The sequence below is a fragment of the Kogia breviceps genome, chromosome 15, assembly GCF_026419965.1.
Source record: "Kogia breviceps isolate mKogBre1 chromosome 15, mKogBre1 haplotype 1, whole genome shotgun sequence".
In the NCBI taxonomy this organism is placed as follows: Eukaryota; Metazoa; Chordata; class Mammalia; order Artiodactyla; family Physeteridae; genus Kogia; species Kogia breviceps.
In genome coordinates this window covers 70080464-70100442 of record NC_081324.1, presented here as the reverse complement: position 1 = coordinate 70100442, position 19979 = coordinate 70080464, and the positions used below count along the sequence as shown (strand labels likewise).

General features: G+C 53.3%; 1 long non-coding RNA gene across 6 annotated transcripts; it reads left to right on the top strand.

Moving 5' to 3' along the window:
- The first annotated feature begins 634 nt into the window (after positions 1–634).
- Positions 635–17774, top strand: LOC136792703 (uncharacterized). 6 transcript variants are annotated; one of them, XR_010836878.1, is made up of 8 exons: positions 635–710; positions 828–1000; positions 4050–4123; positions 5611–5808; positions 6065–6249; positions 7454–8792; positions 8995–9084; positions 9540–17774. It is a non-coding gene; the product is annotated as an uncharacterized lncRNA (long non-coding RNA). The 6 variants fall into 6 exon arrangements; XR_010836881.1 differs by lacking the exon at positions 635–710 and having other exon boundaries at positions 818–1000; positions 5611–5695; XR_010836879.1 differs by lacking the exon at positions 635–710 and having other exon boundaries at positions 819–1000; positions 6172–6249.
- Positions 17775–19979: the final 2205 nt, after the last annotated feature.

Here is a 19979-nt window from a genome sequence, read left to right as displayed (position 1 = left end):
GCTGTAGAGGCCACTGGAATTGTCTAGCCAAGTAGTTCTCAAACATCAGCATCCCCCGGAGGGCTTGTTAAAACACAGATCTCTGGGCCCCCCACGCCAGCGTTTTTGATCCAGTCGCTCTGCGGAGAGGCCTGGGTACCTCCATTCCTAGTGATGTAATGGCGCTTGTCTAGGACCCGGTCTAGAACGACTGCTCTAGGACCATTTTCTAACATTGCTACTCTAGAAAAATAGTAGGTACAAAGGAGAGGGCAGTTTGGGAAAAAAAAAAAAAAAAAAAAAAAGCCACACCTATGAGTTGTTAGGCCAAGCGGTATAGTGGCACGAACATGGCCGTGAGGTCTCAGACGTGGGTTCGGATCTTGACTCCACCATAGCCACGTGCAGGGTTAACTGAGAGGCATACACCCAAGCCGTGCTGGTTAAGCACCTGGTACGCCGGCACCAGCCTCTTCGTGTCCTCCTATGCGCGGCTCCAGGCTTCTGCTCCCCGTGTCCGCAGTCATGCGCCGCTCGCCTCTCGTCTCTCCGTCCCTGCGCGCTCGCGCTCCGCTGTCGAGTCCAGCCTGGCAAGCGTTGCCATGGCACCCATGTTGGCTGGGACGCTGGAGCCCGGCTCGCCCCTTTGTGCCACGGGGGTGGCTGTGCGCTCCCCCCACGCCCGGCCGCACCCCGCCTCCCCGGCCCCGAACCCCGCGAGGGGGTAAAGGGTAGGGTGTGGGGTTGCAGGGGCGCGGTGAGGCGGGAGGAGGGCCGAGGCGAGGGCCGGGGGTGGGGCGCCTCCGCCCGCCAGCCGCTCCCGCATTAAAATTTCATGGGCGCTGCAGCAGCTACAAAGACGACGCCGGCTGCGCTCGGGGGACCAGAGGGAGGGAGGCTGCGGACGAGTGCGGGGAGGAGTTTGCGATGGGAGGCGCTTGCAGGGGCTCCCCCAGTTCTGCGCTGTGAGCTGGGGCACAAAGAGCCCTCTGCACTGGCGCCGCAGGACCGCGGACCCGAGGTAAGCCGGACGCCCCTTTCTACAGCCCTCCCTTCCCAAGCATCCTTGTCTGCACGCTGGGAACAGCCTAATTCCCCGAGCTTGGGGTCCCGGGCAGGGTGCGGGGTCCCGGGCAGGGTTCAGGGGTGGCAAACACTGTGTGAAGTGCCCCTCATTTGTTGGACGAAGAGCCTCTCCAGCCCGCAGCTGTCAAATGAAGCCAGGACTCCGGCCTGGGTGGGGCATAGGGGAAGAGGCGGGGAGGTTCGCAATGGAGTCTAGTGCCCATGGGGGTCTTGCAGTCATGATCTGAGGCGGAACAAAGACCCTTCCCTCCCCCCGCTACCAGACAGAACAGGAGGGGTCCCCCTGGACCTTTTCCGTCCACCGGAACTGGCCAAGGCTTGGAGAGACCCTCAGTGGTCTCAGAACTGGAGATGGGGGATGGGATGGTGGAGCAGGGTTCTTGAGCCCCTGTTGTTTCACACCAAGCCCCCCCGCCCCCCCCCCCGCTCCCCCGCCCAGCACCTGCCCGTGCTCCACTTGGGACTCAAATTCCAGATGTCCAGCTTCCAAAAGGATGGAGAGGGTCGGAAAACCTCTTCATTGAGCAGAATAATGATATTGACAATGATAATAATAATACATCAGTTTATGGAGAGCTTTCTGTATGCCAGCAACACGCTTAGAGCTTTGCATGCATTGTCGCAACAGTCCCAGGAGATGGTAAGAACCCCATTTTAAAGATGAGGAAATTGAGCTCTGGAGAAGGTTAGCTACACGTCCAAGGTCACACAGACAGTGATTTTGAATCCAGATATGTCCAACTCTAAAGCCTATGTTACTTCCTTAAAACGGTCTGGGGAGACCTCAGAACCCACCAGCTGCCCACCTACTCCTCCCCAATACACTCTCTAGAGAGGCTGGGACTTTAGGAGTGAGGGGGCCAGATCTCTCCTCTCCCCCACCGGAGGCTTGGCTAGAGAAATTGCTTCTCTGCAGTGAAAGGGGAGGCCAGGGGCCTAGATTCCTCACCGTCATCCCCGACTCCAGACCAGCGGCTGCCCTGCTCCCGGACTGCTGGGGCGCACACCCCACTGCAGTGCCGCGGCGGGAAGCGGGGGCGGGGAGGGGGAAGGTGGTACTGCGGGGAGAGGTGGGGAGAGAACGGCTTTGTTTTTCTCGGTGCCAGCCTCAGTCTGAGTGAGGCCCAGAGCCAAACGCTCATTCAGGCTACGGTGCTCTACCTTCCAAAGCGCAGTGCCATTTGGGAGCGCCTGGGAGCTTCGCGATTGCCTGGGCTGGTGGGGGAGGGTAGGGATGAGTAATTCCTCTTGACAGACTGGGAAACCTGCGGACAGTGGTTCTCAGACTTTAGGGGCGTTGCTTCAGATACGCAGATGTCCAGGCCACGTGGCCAGGGGGATGAGTCAGCAGGACCGGGGTGGGGCTGGGCATCTGGATGTTTACTCAGATCCCCTCCTCCCCTTCATCATATAGAGGATCAGACCTCTCCCCTCACCCCAGCCCGGAACCATGTAGCAATCTGGGCAGAAAGGTATCCTCGGGGACACTTTGGCAGCGATTAGCTTTGAGTTTGGTTAATTTCACGAAGAAAGAATTTTAAGGGTAACATCGCCTATGCCTCCCTTGCCCACCTATTTTATTATTTAATGACCGTTGTCATTGCATAAGTTTCTGAAATCTACCCTATATCCTTCTTGCTGCATTTTTGGCCCATCTCCACTCCTTCAGGGAGGAGAGGGGTGAAGTCTTCGGAGTCCCCCAAAAGGAAGCATAACTTCGTACCACGAACTTTAGAAGAAACACTCTCTATGCTGACATTCAAAATGAATTCAAAAATGTAATTTTTGGGGCTTCCCTGGTGGCGCAGTGGTTGAGAGTCCGCCTGCCGATGCAGGGCACACGGGTTCGTGCCCCGGTCCGGGAAGATCCCACATGCCGCGGAGCGGCTGGGCTCGTGAGCCATGGCCGCTGAGCCTGCGCGTCCGGAGCCTGTGCTCCGCAACGGGAGAGGCCACAACAGTGAGAGGCCCGCGTACCGCCAAAAAAAAAAAAAAAAAAAAGACAAAAATGTAATTTTTTGGTGATCTTTAAAACGACCATAGTAAGTTTAATAGAATGCATGATAACTATAGAAGATTTGCAAACTACTGGAAAAAAAAAGATGAAAACTCCATAATTTTGTTACCCAAGAATAACTACTGTATTTACTATTTTCACATATTCCCCTGCAGTATATTTTCTATTCCTGAAGATACTAACTGAAATTGTGCTCTGTGTACACTGCTTTTAAAAAGTTATATCAGAGGTGCTTCTCTGTGTTTTTATGCCCTTGGCAGAAATCATTGTAAGTGGGTTGGTGTTTCCTTATTATTGGTCCTGCCAGTTGTTTTTAACGTCTCTGCCTTTAAGATCCTTTCTCTGGACCTGATCCCTGCTTCCACCCAGGGTAGGATTCTGCTCTTTGAATTGATCCCTCCTGGATGCATTGCAGTGTGGTAGAAAGAGAAGGCATTGAGTTACACGGATCTCTGCTGTGAATCCTCCTCCCCACCTACACTGTGTCAATTTCAGGAGGAAGTAATTTCCTTTTTCTGAGCCTCAGTCTCCTCATCTGTCACGTGAGAATAATAACCCCTGCTTTAAAAGGCTGTTGTGAGGCTCTGAACCAGTGTGTGTAAAGTGCCCGACACCCAGTAAAGACATTGCTACTTTAGTGCATCAACTATCAGCTCAGGTCACTTCTACCGTCCCTGAATCTTGCAGAGAAAACTTCCTTATTTGCTTTTATTTGTACTGGGCTGTCGGTTCCTCTCCTGGGTGAAACTCAGGCTGTTCCAAGCAGCAGTGTTTCTGGGGCATTGAGGCTGTTGTGCAGGTTCAATGGGCTGGTGAATAACTTAAGGCCGTGTCCTTTGTTTGGAAACGTGTCTCTCTGAGGCCTGGCTCATCTGCCAGCTGGAGCTCCGTGGAACAATAGCCAGCGATACTCAGGGGCAGAGGCAAAGGCCGGCTGAGGGTGACATGTCTCCTCATCCCTCTCCAGGCTGATTGGATCAGATGAGGCAGGTGTCCCTTGCTCCCTTGTTGTGCCAGGTGGGCCCCTCTGGAAGCTACCAGGTGAGTCATGGAGGGGCGGGAGGGGCTGAGCTATCCTGTACTCAGGGGTGTGGAGTAGATGATTAATGGTAACTGACTCCAGCTACCATTTATTAACCGTTTACCAAGGTTCTTGCTGGGTGCTGCCTCTTGGAGACCCCACGATAAGGCTGGGAATTGGGCATTATGGATGGGAAACTGAGACTCAGAGAGGTGAAGCGACTAACGCAGGGTCACACAGCATGTTAGTTGTAGAGTCAGGATTTGAACCTGCAACTAGTATGGCTGTGAAATGTGTCTGTGTACCTATTACACTACGCCACTTCCTCTCCTAAAAGTGAACATAATCAGTTGCCTCAAGACCACAGAAGCCACTGGAATAAACTGACCCAGATGGCTTAGCAATCATCAGGGATTCCCTCACAGTAACACTAACACCGATGACTATTGTTTGCATTTGATACATCCCTTCCTCAGGTCTTTTCTCCTTTAACCCCCACCCCCATATCTGAACAGGAGCCTTCTGCCCCTTAGGGGTTCAACAGGCCTGGTTAGAATCCAGAGGCATCATTTTCTAGCTGGGTAATCGTGGAGCAAGGCACTGGACTCTGAACCTCAGTTTCCTCATCTGTCAAATGGGAATAAAAACCCCACTCATTGTTTTGTCAGGTAAAGGCACCCCCCACCCGCAGTTCGGGGGTTCCCTTGTTTGAGGAAGCGGTGAATACTGAAGCTCCTCTTTTGTGTAGGTTGTATTTGAGTACTTTGTGAAACAGTGTGTCCTGCGCATGCGCAGAAGCCTCTTCCTGTGCAGGGCGCCTGAAAGGCGCCCTGCACATCCGCTTATTCCCAGGAACTTCCGTTGTGTCTCAGCACTCACTCGTCCAAAGCAATTTAGGCCAACGTCTTTCCTATGCCCCAGCTCTCTGAGCAGCTATTTTATTCCAGAGTCAGGGAAAAAAAAACAACCCCAAACCCAGAGGGATCCTAAAATGCAACCAAATGCATGTTTCCCTGGCAGCTGGTCGTCTGTTACCGGGAACAGCGCAGATTTTAGGGGGGAAAAAAAAAGCATCCATGGATGGCATTAATGAGCGCTGTGGACAACGGTAGTCATAACAAGAGAAGATCCTAAGAGAATGCAGGCTAATAAATAATAGTTATCATCTCATGTAGTCCTCACAACAGCCCTGTGTGGTGGGCACCATCGTTATCCCCATTGCGTGGATAAGAAGACCAGCCCAGGGAAGCAACGGATTTGCTAGAGGTGGCGGAGCAGGCATGGGAAGCCACACCGTAAAGCCTAAGTCCTTTCCAACACATTTGGATGTTTTGGTTGGCATAGGCCCCACCAAGACACCTCCTGGTTTCTTATTGCACTTCTGATCTGTACCCGAGGAGATCACTTTTGGCAAATGCTGTGATTTCAGAACAGGACCCTGGCATCTATTGTCCAATGTGCCCATGGCTACATCTTTATCCCCCATCCCTCTTTCTTTCTCTCTCAGTGACAGATGGAGGTGCCCACCCATGTGGTACCGCACACACTCACGTGGCCACCAGGACCCTAACAGCATCAAAGGAGTAACCAAGGTGACCCTTCCTCTCCTCTGTGCACCCCTGGGGGTGATGGAGACCAGCCTCATGCCGTGTGGTCAGGTCCACCACGAAATCCACACGCGCAGGAGACCTTGTGGATTTCAGCGGTAGGCGGGACCTCAGGGATTCTCTGGTGTCCAATCCCTGGATCGAAGCTTTCCTGATGGGGCCCCTGACCTTGGCTTGAAGTAGGGGTGCCGTGGAGTCTGTGTGGGCTAGTGGGAGCTGAGATGCTGAGACCTGGGAGCCCACCACCAGGTCCCCGTGTGGCCTTTGATCTGACCCTTCTTTTTTTTTTTTTTTTTTTTTTTTTGCGGTATGCGGGCCTCTCACTGTTGTGGCCTCTCCCGTTGCGGAGCACAGGCTCCGGACGCGCAGGCCTGGCGGCCATGGCTCACGAGCTTAGTTGCTCCGCGGCATGTGGGATCTTCCCGGACCAGGGCACGAACCCGTGACTCCTGCATCGGCAGGCGGATTCTCAACCACTGCGCCACCAGGGAAGCCCGATCTGACCCTTCTTGATCCTTGCCCTCTGTCATCACGTCTAAGTGAGTTTTGAAAAGCGAACTATATTGAGGTGTAGTTTACATGCAGTAAAAATGCACCCATTTAGAGTATCAATGGGTTTCGATAAATGTATACACCTGTGTAGCCACTGCGACAACCGAGATATGGAACATTTTCATCACCCTAAAATGTCCTCCTGCCCCGCCCCTCCCAGCCCCTGCCCCAGGAAACCACTGACCTGCTTTCTATGCCTATAGATTTGACGGTTTTCCTAACGTTTCATTGTTAGGGAATCTTTTGCTCTTGGCTTTTTTTGCTCAGCATAATGTTTTTGAGGTTCACACTGTTATCACCTGTGTCAGTAATTCACCCCCTTTTTTTTTGTCTAACTTCATGGAGGCATATCATATAACCTACCCATTTCAAGTGCACAATTCAATGTTTCTTTTTCATACATTTACCAAGTTCTGTACCCATCACTACACATCAGTTTTAGAACATTTCCACTGACCCAGTAAGATCCCTCACCCCCATTTACTGTTAAACCCAGCCCACTCCTAACCCGTGGCAACTGGTAATCTGCTTTCTGTCTGTATAGGTTTGCCTTTTCTGGACATTTCATATAAATGGACTCATAACAGCATGTGGTCTCTTGGGCCTGGCTTCCTTCACCCTGTATAATATTTTCGAAGTTTATCCTTGTCATAGTGTGTAGCAATAGTTTGCTCCTTTTTATTGGTGAGTAGATTTCATTATATGAGTGTACTACAGTTTATTTAGCCATTCACCAAGACAGGGGATTTAAATGTAATCCGTGCCCCCTAAGTGGGGTGTATACACCCCCTGCCCCTGGAGACATATAATCCTGCAGGATAAATATGGCCCATATTTCTGGGACATCAGTATTACACAAAGATTTACTCAAAGTTTAAATCATTAACTGGGGAAAATAATTTTTGGAACATGAACCGTGTGCCAGGCACTGGCTAAGCCTTTGAGAATAATTAACTTTGAGTCATACATCGGGTACGTGGGGTTTGGAAGCCATAATCTCACCCATGTTTTGTTTGACCTCAGAGCCCTTTCTACCCTCCTAGACAGCTGTCAGCTTGATGCAGGAGCTAAAGTTCCCCTTGAAACCTCTATTACCTTATTCGTAACAGGGATTCTGGGTCCACAGGGCCAGGGGAAAGGGTTATTGTGTTTAAACAATGTTCCTCTGAGCAATGCAGGGTCTATTTACAGAGTGCAGCAGGTTCCTGGGATAGAGGAGAAAGGAAGGAATTTCTGCGGCCACACTGGGAAGCAGCCTTGCAGATAAGTATTCAAACTTAACAGCCCACAGCCTACCAGCCTGCCCTCTCCTGGTCTGTACAGGAAAGTACAGCATCTCCGAATCCCCAAGTCGGGGGAGAAATCAGTGCTGCGGCTCATTCACTTGTATGCCACAAAGAAAGAGCTTGTCCCTGTTTTACGAGGCCCCAGAAAGTCATTTTCCTACCCCACTTTTGGCATCAAGGCTAGTATTTTACAAACTCCACCCTCGGGAACTTCTGAGGAGCTGAGTTTAATGACTTCATCTTGAGCACCTGTAGATCTGGTGTCAGAAGGAGGCCGGGGACTCCCGGTGGTCTGGGCTGGCCCTTCCCTTCTCAGTTCTGACCCTCTGTCATCATGTTTATAAAACTTGGCTAGGGCTCCTCTGCCTGGCAGTCGAGCGGGGACCTTGGCACTGGGACCCTGTGGCACGTGCTTCGCAGTGTAAGGGTCTGAGTACAGCTCCAGCTCTGGACCCATGCCCTAAGTCCAGGTGCAGACAGCAAGCTCTGAAAATATGCCAAGAGGGCCCCTGACTCTCCTGGTCCAGGTCTGCTAGTGGATGAAGACAGCTTAGCTGTCACTGAAAGCAAAGCCTGGGAGATGGTCCTGGCTCATGATTCATGGGCAACCTCTGGTCCTCTCCAGACTGGCGACCTGGGGTAGTCATCAAAGAACCCCAGCCCACCATCTGACTCCCCAAGCTTTTCTTTTTCTGGGGCATCAGAAGAGAGAATGGGAGATGAGGGCGGGGGCATAAAGATAACTGAGGCTGAGCAGAGAAGGGTGCTTCCTGCGCCCCACCCACGGCCTCAGACTATGGGTTATCACTGTGCGCTTTGCATGAGTGTCCGGACGGGCTGGGCTCCACAACTCGGAGACAGGTGCAGACTTCCCACGGCTACATGGGGTGACAGAGCTGGGACCACATCTCCAGAGCCCCGGCTCTGTTTGCTGCTCTCACTCAAGCTGCTTCCCCTTTCTCTGGGGTCACATTCCACTGCTGGCAGGGAACAGGGAGGCGGCCGAAGGGAGCCAGGGGTGTTCTGGGCTGGGAGGGAGGGAGGTGCGGGGGGCGCGGTGCCTGGGCCCGGCTTCCCTGGCTCCTAGGGCTGGGCCATCTTGTTAGCAGAGACTTCCGGCCCGGCCCGGGCTGGGGAGAGGGCCTGGGTGCGGTTTTCTCCTGTGTCGTGGTTGGCTCTTTTGTCTTCCAGGATGGACCTGTAGGGTCAGCGTGGGGTAGGAGCTGGGAGCTGCACGCTGCCAGGTAAGCCCGGGTAGGTGTCAGGGAGGGGTTCCGCTGCGCTTTGTTGCTTGGAGGCTGATTCTGCCCCCATCCAGGCCCAGGTACCCAGGTCTGCCCCAAGCACCCCTGCTGTTGTGCGTGGTCTTGGTGGAGGTGGTGGGACTGAATCAAGAGCACTGCGGGTGGGTCCACGGCAGAGATTTCAGCACATGCCTTCCTCCAGCGCAAACACGGACCAAGCGCCTTCTCCCCGCTAGAAGCTGAGGATCCGGAGGTCAACACGAGATGCGGTCCCACCTTCTCAGGTCTTCGTGTAAGAACGTGCTTTATCACAGTCTCTGTGAGGGAATGAGCTCCCCGTCCTGGGAGGGTTGTGGGGGTGTGTGTACGTGTGTGTGTGTTGGGGGAGAGGCGTACCGAGGTCCCCTCAGCGGGAATGTTGTAAAGGGAAGCCGAGCCTCCCGAGGGCTCTGAAGGCCCTTTCGCCCACCTGGACACTTGCTTCTTGTCCGCCCCTGAAGCCTGTGGGCCGGCTCCGGGGCCCCTTTATTGCTTTTACACCCCCTATGCGAGCCCTGCCAAGATGGGGCACCCTCTGTATGCGTTCAGAGAATCCGAAGCCCTCACCCCGCCCTGTCTCAGCCTTGGTGGCACAGGAGGGAGACTGGGGGTCTTCGAAGGGCCCCGCAGAGGTGTGACTGTGGAGAGCCGGGGTGGAGGCTACGCCCCCATCCTCACTTGCTGTGCCTACTCTGGCCGCCTCTCCAGGACTCCCGAGTGACCCTGGACTCTGGCCACGGTGACACAGGGAGCAGCCTTTGGTGGTTTTCTGGAACCCTGGACAATTCCCCGGAGACCTCATCCTTCCCAACTCCTGGGCCGGAGCCCCCCGGGGATAAAGGCCCCTCCTGGTTGGTGCTCAGCCGAGGACAGACCTGGCTCTGGAGGACAGCGCGAGGCCTGTGAGGGAGGCTGGCTGCCCACCGTCCCCTCCGCTTCTGTCTGGACCTGCCTGCTGGGCCCTACGGTCCAGGCCTGGAGGTCCTTCCTGACCCCGTGAGGACTTGATTTCTCCTCGAATCCCTGCCAGCGACCAGGCAGAGCTGGGCCTGGGCCAAGGCCCCGCTGACCACACCCTCGCCAAGGCTGGGTCTCCAAGGACCCTATAGGACAGGGGCAGGAACCTGGGATGGGAGTACGGGAGTCGGGGAGGAGCTCCCAGTGGGATGGAGCGTGGATGCAGCTCCCGGGACGCCACTGGCTGCAGTCTGTCCTGCGCCGTTTGCTGTGTGAGTGATTCTCGGTTTTGTGGGAGCTTCTCGGATGGGGCTTTTCCTTGTTTCTCTCCCTGATGGTGACCAGGAGGAGGCAGTCGGGCCTGGGGGGAGCTTGGCCCTTTCCCTAGTGTTACGGAGCTCTGGGAGGGGCTATCCTGAAAGGAGAGAGTTTACAAGAGATGAGGAGACCCAGGCTGGAGGCGGGGAGGGGTGTGCGTCGTCGTGGCGCTCACCAGAAGGAGGCAGACACTGGGCCTTGCTCCTGACATCCTCAGGGAATGGTCTGGAATCAGCCTCCCCCCAGCCCAATCTCAGACCCTGCCCCTTGCCACACCCCTGTCCCCGGGGGGGCAAAGGCAGGCAGGGCAGGCTCCCCACACATGCAGCTTCCCCATCGCGCGGCGCAGAGACTCACTTACACGCCCTGCCTCCTCGCTCTCCGCTCCCTCCAGCCCCCCGCCGGGGCCAGTCCCAGTGCTTGCACAAGAGCCGCCTCGGCTTTCCTTAGGCAAGTTTAAGAGCCCCAACGTCCTTTTCCCAGGGTGGGGAGGGGACCTGTTTCAGTCAGCTTGGGCTGCCGTAACAGAGTACCACACTGGGATGGCTGAAACCACAGAAATGCATTTTCTTATAGTTCTGGAGGCTGGAAGTCCGAGATCAAGGAGGTAGGGATGGTTTGTGGTGAGGCCTGTCTCCTTGGCTTGCAGATAGAAACTTATTGCTGTGTCATCACATGGCCTTTCCTCTGTGCGTAGAGAGAGAGAGAGAGAGAGAGAGACAGACAGAGAGAAACAGATATCCGGTGTCTCTTCCACTTCTTATAAGGGCACCAGTCCTGTGGGATCAGGGCCTCATCCTAATGACCTCATTTAACCTTAATTACCTACATAAAAGCCCTATCTCCAAATATAGTCCCATTGGGGGGGTCACAGCTTCAACCTATGAATTTGGGGGGGAGACACAATTCGGTCCACAGCAGGTGGTCACCACAAACATGGACAGCTGAAACCAACTCCCCTTTAGAATTCCCACCCCCAGTCGGGAGGAGGAGGAGGAATAGAGACACGGGAAGTAGAAACATTGGGAGATTCTGTGCTAGGGTGGCCCTGGAGGCCTCGGGGAGACACTGGACCCAGTGCAGCGAGGAGGAGCCCCCAGGAAGAGCTTGGGCTTTGGAGTCTGAGGGTGCACAGTCTGCCGTACAACCTTGGGCAACTCACTTCACCCCCGTGAGTCCAATTTCCACTCTGAAACTGGAGCCATCTGCTCACCTGGGTGCGGCGGTGCGGGGGGGTGGGGGTGGGGCACAGGGAGAAGTCAGTGAGATCATGCACCTGGCACAGCACCTGACTCTTAGTAGGTGCTCAATAAACACTCCCATCCATCTTGGAGTTTAGATTTAGGGCTTCTCTCTTTTTGGCACTCTGGACTGTAAACTCCTCATCTTTGATCCGGAGGCATTTCTGACTAGGGCTTCCCCTCTTGTATTTTTAATATCCCTCTCCAATCAGACTGAGCAAAATTGGCTGCATTGCACGGCCTCCCCTCTCATCAGAATTGAGCACCTACTGTGAGCCCTTCCCTGTACTACTCACTTGAGGGGAATATGAGTGAAGATATGGCCATGATTCAAGCCTGCAGGATGTCACAGCCATGCCGAGTGGGGGAAAACCAGCTCACACAGAGAATTAGGGGGTGGGGCGGAAAACTGTCTACGGAGGCACAGGTTCTCGGTGCTTGAGTGGGTGGGAGTAAGACCCCAGAGTAGGCTGAAAAGGCTTCCCAGCGAGGCTCAACTAATCAGGACCTTGGAGGATGAGAAAGATGTGGTTTAGTTGAGAGTTTCCAAGGGAAAATTAGAGCAGAGATGCCCAAAGTAAGTTCTAGGAGACGTCATTGCTCTTAAAAAAAAAAAAAAAAAAAAAAGTTCAAATCAGTAGGTTTCTGCAGTGCAGGGCTTATCAGAGCCTTTGAAAGTGCTGATGGGAATTGTGACTACTCAAGGACAGACAGAAGATTAAGTGTTTCCCCCCAAACTTTACTGGCAACAGAACCCTTTTCTTACAGAGCATCAGTTAGAACCGTGGAGAGTCTACATGGGGGTTTATGTGGGAAAATTACAACTGTGAAAAGAGATGGCAAAACTAGGGCACAGTCAGGTGCTCTGTAGCAGCGGCTGGAAAGGCAGCCCTTTCCCTGGGGCTGGAAAGTCTGAACTTGGCTCCAGGAGCCAGGTGAGCTCTATGCAGTTTTAGGATTTGGGGGAGGGCAGGCCATCGGTTGGAGTAGCCAGAGGCCTGGCAGTAGGGGACGGAGAAGCCGTCCACTGGACCCGGTGGCTCTAGGGCAACAGACCTTCTGTGGGAAGATGCTGGTGTGTGTTGCGCGTGCCTGAGTGTGACAGGATCCAGCCTTCTGGGAAGGGCTTGACCAGAACCAGGCAGGGGGTTTCCAGCCTGAACCAGCAGGGTCCATTTTCAGGGGAACCGAAGTGTGTGGGGGAGGGTCCCTGAGGCCCAGAGCTGAGAAGTAGGGAAGCCAAATTCTCCTGGGCAGGGTCTACGTGGCTAGCCTTGCTTCTGGCGGGGCTGAGGAGCTGGGAGGCAGACCCCCTGCCCTGGTCAGGCCCGGCCCCCTGGCTGGTGGGGGCGGGAGGCCTCTGCAGCTGCGGCTGGAGGGGCTGGGGCAGTGTTGCACGGTGTGATTAACCTACTAACCCAGGACTCGGCCGGGACGCTGTGGCGTGTGACGAGGTGCCTGGCCTCCTGCCAACCGACTAACCCACTAACCAGGCCCGAGCATGCCCTACTAACCCCCTGCAGCCAGACCCTACTAACCTTGCAGCTCGTGGGCCTTTCCAGGGGCTAGGATGTGGGGCAGACGAGGCCCCGGAAGCCCCTGCCCAGGGCCTGGGATCTCTGTGCAGACCCACATTCCAGGACAGGGCCCGCAAACGGGACTCGCCAAGTCTGCTGCTTCCTGCTGGGTGACTGAGCAAGTCACCTGGCCTCTCTGAAGCCCAGTTTCCTCGGCAGCAGAACGGGAGGCCTGCTGCTTAGCTCACAGGCGGCAGTGAGGGTTCCCAGGAATATAAAGCTCTTGACACATGGCAGGTACTTAAAACCTATATATGAGGGCAGGGGTGGGAGACCCAGAAAACCTGACCCATCATGTACCCTGGCAGAGCCTGGTCGCTCTGGGTGGTCTGCACACAGACCCCCCTGCCTGGACACTTGCTTTGAACCCCTAACCGTCTCTTCCCCTCACTCTTCCTCCTCCTCAGCTTTCTTTCCGTAGACAGCTCTCTTGTTCAATTACTAACCCGTCTTAACCCCGGGGGGCCTCAACTGCACCCCGACCACCCCTTAACAAACTAATGGACCTGTGTGTGTTCTTCCTTTTCTCCTAGCGACTCCCAGTGTGTGTCTGCTGAGGCGCCCCTGTCCGCTGGTGCTGTGCTCTGACTTACTAACCCAGCCCCTACTAACTCTGTTTTCTCTTCTTACTAACCCCAGCCCTGCCGAGCTCTGGGCCCCCCCTCGGGGCTGGTCCCCCTCCTTTTGGCAAGCAGAGGTCCTGGGTCTGGCCCTGCAGACAGATGCCCCACTTTGCTGCCCCGATTGGCTGTGAGTTCGGAGTCCACTGGGCCGGTTCTACTAACCACACCAGTGGCCCAGAGGAAGAGGCAGTCCTGCGGGTGTGGGAGGGAGGTTGACCTCTGAGCACAGCATCCCTCCTCTGTGCACAAGGCTGGTTGCCACTAGGAGTGGGCGGGGGCAGGGCAACTTCTGGGGTGTGAGTGTGGAGGCCTGTGGGTCTAGAATGCAGAGCTCTGGGCTCCTCCCAGCCAAGGGAGCAGAGAGAAGGTGCCTGTGTGTCCTTCTCTGGAGGGAAGGGAGGGTAGAATCTTCTCCATTGGCAAGTGGTCGGTAGAGGCGCGGTGCAATTAATGAAAGGCGTGTCCTGCACAGGAAGTCAGCAAAAGGGCGTGTCTCGCACAGGAAGTTAGTAAAGGGGCGTGTCCCACACCGGAAGTCAGTAAGTGAAGACTTCCCTACGTTGGAAGTCCCTGAAAGGGTCTTAACCGCATTGGAAATCACTGAGTGGAGCATTTAGCATAGGAAAGTCAGCCAGAGGGGGCATTTCCCACATTTGAAGGATGGGAAGAGGGGTATCTTTTACACCAGAAGTCAGTGAGAGGGGAGTTTTGGCCTTATCACAAGGTGCTGAGAAGGAATGGCCAAGAGATCAGTGAGAGGGGCCTCTCCTAGAATGAGAAGTTGGCTAGAGGGGCCCTTCCCATCCCTGGAACTGGGAGACCCGGGTTTCCCACACTGGAAGTAGATGTGGGCCTTTTTTCCTACTGAAGTCATCGAGAAGGGCAGTCCACAGGGGGAAGTTTGAGAAACCAGGCAAGAAAGCAGATCTTGGGTTAGGGGTTTGCAGGAGAAAGTGGGAAGCAACAAATGAACCCCAGGCGCCCAAGGTGCCCTGGAGACCGTCGGGCCAGCCAGAAATTCATACCTGGCTCCCTGTCCTGTTCACACCCATGTCCCTACACCAGCCTGCCTCCCCAGAGCCCGCCAGCCGCTAAGCCAGGGCCACACCTGGGGGTGATTTTATGCCTCACCTCCAGTGGGCACCTTGGTCTCTTTGGGCTAATCTCTGGCTCCTGTGCACTAACTCTTGCTCTCACCCAGCTTATCCCTGTCTCGCCCTGGCTGCCCCAGAGGGCTGACCACTAACAGCCAACCCTACCCATCTGGGGGCTCCAGCCTCCTGGCCTGGCTCTGACCTGCTCTTAATTAACCTCTCCTTCAACTGACTAACTCCTACCCTCCTGATCTGTTCCTTTCAGCAGAAACTAACGGCTTGTGGATTTCTTTCTGACTAACAACAGGTCTAACCCTCCTTGTCACTATTACTATTAACAGCTTGGATGTCGGCATGGCTGGGACTGGGCTAACACAGGTTTGGGACTTGACTAACACAGGGAGAGGCGGAGCTAGTCGTGTTGGACGTGGTCACTGCTCTGGGGAAGAGCCATCTGAAGTCGGGAAAGTTCTCAGTACTCTAAAGGAGGGGCTGGGCTGTGGCTCAGGCCTGATGGAGGAGTGGTGTCTGCTGAGGTGGGGTCAGAAACAAAGTCAGCCTCCCAAGATTTTGGCCACTGGACATATTCTATCAACCCCTTATAACCTGCATTTGGGCTCTGATTCTTTTAAACAATAGCCTGATAGTTGCAATAGTGGGTGCAGCGTTTGTGGCCCTAAAAATGCCTGTCTGGTGTGTGCAGAGGATATGCCATTGTGTATGGAATTATCAGTCATCAGGTGAGGGCCTAGAGTCCTTGATTTGGGGACTTTAGAGCTTTGGAAGCTCTAGGACATAAAACTTTAGATTGGAATAGTCAGACCGGTTGTAAATCTATCACCCATTTACACCTTGGTGTAAATTAGCTCAGCTTTCTCTTCTAACTCCTGTGCAATTTAGCTGCCCTGAGATGATGAGAGTTTGGCTGGAAGGGAGTTTGGATCTCTTCAGTGCTGGGAGAGGGTCCTCTGAGAGCAGAGAGGAGAAGCAACGAGTCCAGGGGTTCTTGGGTGGGAGTAAGAGGGGGCACCAGGTTGGGGGGCGGGGAATGGGAAGAGGGGGCAGTTTTGCTGGCTCAGTCTGGTAGTCAGGGTCTGTGGGAGAGGACAGCTCAAGGCAGGGCCTAGAGGACTGGATCAGCTCAGGGGCAGGGGCAGGGGCAGAGGCCTGCCTGGAGGCCTTGCAGGCAAGTTGCTTGGGTCACTGAATAGTGCGCTCTGGGGTTGAAAGCTTCTCTGATAGTCAGGGACTCAGCTAATTTAGCGGAGCTGGTGGTGAGGCCTGAAGGGCGATCCACCGGCCAGAGCTGCAAAGGGAAGGAGAGGAGAATGCATCAGGAGGAGCCTGCAGAACAGGGGCTGGGGTGGAGCCTGCACTGGGGAAAGCACGTGCCTGCTGCCCTCTAGTGGCTGCCTTGCCCCATTTCACTCGAAGCATTTCCCATTCTGGGGGCCTTTTTATTCAACCACAAAGACTTGATGCTGCTGAGGACCTACTATGTGCCCGGCACTGCTCTGGGTCTGGGACCCACGCACGGGCTTTTCCACGGTGCTCGTCTAGCTCAGTGGGGGAGATGGAGAAAATAAACAGGTAGTGCAGTAAAATGGGTGCCATGATAGGGATGGTGGGGTCGTGAAAGCACCCAGGAGACAGACAAGGATGAGATGCACCTACTGCGTGCCAGGCACGGTGCTAGGCGTTGGGAATGACTGGTGATTAAACATGACACAATCTTCAGGAACTTTAATGCTAGCGTATTTAGTGGGGGTGGGGTAGAGTGAGGTGTGGGCAGTCAGGGTAAATTTTCTCAGAGGAAGACATCTAAGCCAAGCCCTGGCCGGGCAGGGTGTAGTGGGGGTGAGTTCCAGGAAGCGGGAATGGCGGACACAAAGTTCTGGGGATCGGAGAGGATCGAAGAAATTCTGGAAAGGTCGTGGAGAGCGCAGCAGGAGGCAGGTGGGAAATGGACAAATACCAAACGGTGCTGCCAGAGAGTTTATCCCAGGGGCGGGGGCGGTGCGCCGTGGATGGGACACCTGAGGAGGTGAGAGGTTAGATTTGAGTTCTAGGCTGACCGTGTGACTGTTTCAGCCCAGGTGGAATTCTGAGGAGCTTCTAATACGTTCTGGCCAAATTTTAGAAAACTGGTTCGAAGTTCTTGAAAGGAGGAGGACCCTCAAATCCACCTTAAGCTAAAGAAGGTGGCCTATGTTCCTGCCAGGCAGGGGCCTGGTGGAGGGAGCAACGACGGCTTGGAAGAAGAACAGCCGTAAAAGCACATCGTCCCCGGCCCCTGTTGTCATGACACTCCGGGAGAAGATCCGAGGGCATGTGGTCACTGGCTGGGAGAATCTCACTGGAGAGGGACCCTGTTAGTCCTGTGTGGCTGCAAAGTGGGGGCAGGCAGGCGAGGAGGAAGCTTCTGAGAGGCTGGTCCCAGGGAGGGAAAAGCGTGTCTTGGTGGGTAACGAACCTTCTGGAGGCGGAAAGATTGGGACTGGGCCCCCTTTGAGACCCATGATGGTGGTGGGGTTCTAGGATTCCGTGTGAGTGTGTGGGTCCTCGACTTAATACTAGAGGAAGCTGAGGCCAGGGAGGCAACTCTGTTCTCCACCCCCTGAGCTGGGCGTGCTGACATTTGCTCTGGCCTTGACTCCGATGAACGTCTAGCTCGTTCGGAGCAGGACCTCAGGAGATGGGGAGCTGGCCTCCCAGCTGGAAGGGGATGCTTAACCCTTTGTAACAGGCAGAGTGGAGGGATTGGCAACTGTGGTCCCTGCCGGGGGGGCGGGGGGCTGTACTTGTGTAGATATTGCTAGTTGTACATATTGAGCTGGAGGGATACGTTGCAGGGGATGGGGCTGGTCCCATCCCTACAAAAGACCCCAAAGGCCCTCTTGAGAATCTACCCAGGGACCCACTGTTTTACTTGAATAGACCAGAGAGAACATTTTCCACGTCATTGCCTCCGGGGATGCTGAATGTGGGGACAGAAATTCTGCTGTTGATTAAAACCAATATTTTTATGTGGATCCAGCAATGGAGTTTGAACTTGGCATTTTGTTTTCACCCACGAATGTAGTTTCTTTTGTTGAAAATACCATTTTGATATTAAAACTAACTCACACCCAAAGGATGACTGTGGCTTAAGAGGCAGTGGATGCATAATTTGGAGGCGGGGTGGGCGGGGAGGGGAGAGCCAGTGGCATTTTCAAGGAATAGGAGTGGGCTCTGCCAGCCTTTTCTCAAGACCATGACCTTAAAAGTCAACACAATAGGGTACAGATTTCATTTGTAATTTGTGGGAAAACACACAAAAGTTACCATCTTAAATAAATTTATTTTTTAAATGGTTATTTAATTTTATTTATTTGTGGCTGCATCGGGTCTTCGTTGCTGCGCGTGGGCTTTTCTCTAGTTGCAGCGAGCGGGGGCTACTCTTTGTTGCGGTGCATGGGCTTCTCATTGCGGTGGCTTCTCTTGTTGCGGAGCTCGGGCTCTAGGCGCACGGGCTTCAGTAGCTGTGGCTCGCAGGCCCTAGAGCACAGGCTCAGTAGTTGTGGCGCACGGGCTTAGGTGCTCTGCGGCTCTGCGGCATGTGGGACCTCCCTGGACCAGGGCTCAAACCCGCGTCTCCTGCACTGGCAGGCGGATTCTTAACCACTGCACCACCACGGAAGCCCTACCATCTTAATCATTTTTAAGTACACAATTCAGTGGTACTGAATTACAAAGTTACAATGGTAACACCGTTGTACAACCATCACCACTGTCAATGTATTTTTTAAATAGCACTACTTTGTACCTAGGACAGTGCATCAGAGAAAATCCATATCTCTTCTCATCTTCTCTCTCTTTCCTTCTCTCTCTCTCTATTCACCTAGAAAACATTCACTGAGTCCATCCTGTATATCGGGCACTGCCCTACTCTCTGGGATGCCAGGCTGCCTGCCTTTCTATTTCTCTAAGGCAACTATCTTTTTCTCATTCCAGGATCTTTGCACTGGCTGTTCCCTTTTCCCATGGCTGACTTCTTTGTGGCCCGGAGGTCTCAGCCGAATGTCACCTCCTCATAGACACCTCCCCTGACCACCCCATCCATAGCGATTCTATCGTTTTTGTTCTCAAATATTTTGGTCCTAGGACCCCTTTATACTCCTACCATAGAGTAAATGGTCACCCCCGAGTCCGCTTGGGCTCTGCCCATTCACAAGGCTCAACTGTTTTCCCATTTCATTCATTCAACAAAATCTTCTGATGGCCGAAAAGCACATGAAAAGATGCTCAACATAATTATTAGAGAAATGCAAATCAAAACTACAGTGAGGTATCACCTCACACCAGTCAGAATGGCCATCATCAAAAAGTCTACAAACAATAAATGCCAGAGAGGGTGTGCAGAAAAGGGAACCCTCTTGCACTGTTGGTGGGAATGTAATAGTTGGTGCAGCCACTATGGAGGCTCCTTAAAAAACTAAAAATAGAGCTACCATATGACCCAGCAATCCCAATCCTGGGCATATATCCGGAAAAAATGAAAACTAATTCAGAAAGATACATGCACCCCAATGTTCATAGCAGCACTATTTATAATTGCCAAGACATGGAAGCAACCTAAATGTCTATTGACAAAGGAATGGATAAAGGAGATGTGGCATATATATACAATGGAATAATACTCAGCCATAAATGAAATAATGCCATTTGCAGCAGCACGGATGGAGCTAGAGATTGTCTCACTGAGTGAAGTAAGTCAGACAGAGAAAGACAAATATCATATGAGGAATATTATATGAGGAATCTAAAAAAGTGGTACAAATGAACTTATTTACAAAACAGAAATAGAGTTCCAGATGTAGAAAACAAACTATGGTTACCAAGGGGGAAAGGGGGAGGCATTAATTGGGAGGTTGGGGTTGACATATACACACTACTATATATAGAATAAATAATAAGGACCTACTGTATAGCACAGGAAACTCTACTCAATACTCTGTAGTGACCTATATGGGAAAAGAATCTAAAAAAGAGTGTGGATACAAGGGAATTCCCATAAGGTTAACAGCTGATCTTTCAGCAGAAACTCTGCAAGCCAGAAGGGAGTGGCAGGACATACTTAAAGTGATGAAGGAGAAAAACCTACAACCAAGATTACTCTACCCAGCAAGGATCTCATTCAGATTTGATGGAGAAATTAAAACCTTTACAGACAAGCAAAAGCTGAGAGAGTTAATCATTAGAGAAATGCAAATCAAAACTACAGTGAGATACCATCTCACACTGGTCAGAATGGCCATCATCAAAAAATCTAGAAACAATAAATGCTGGAGAGGGTGTG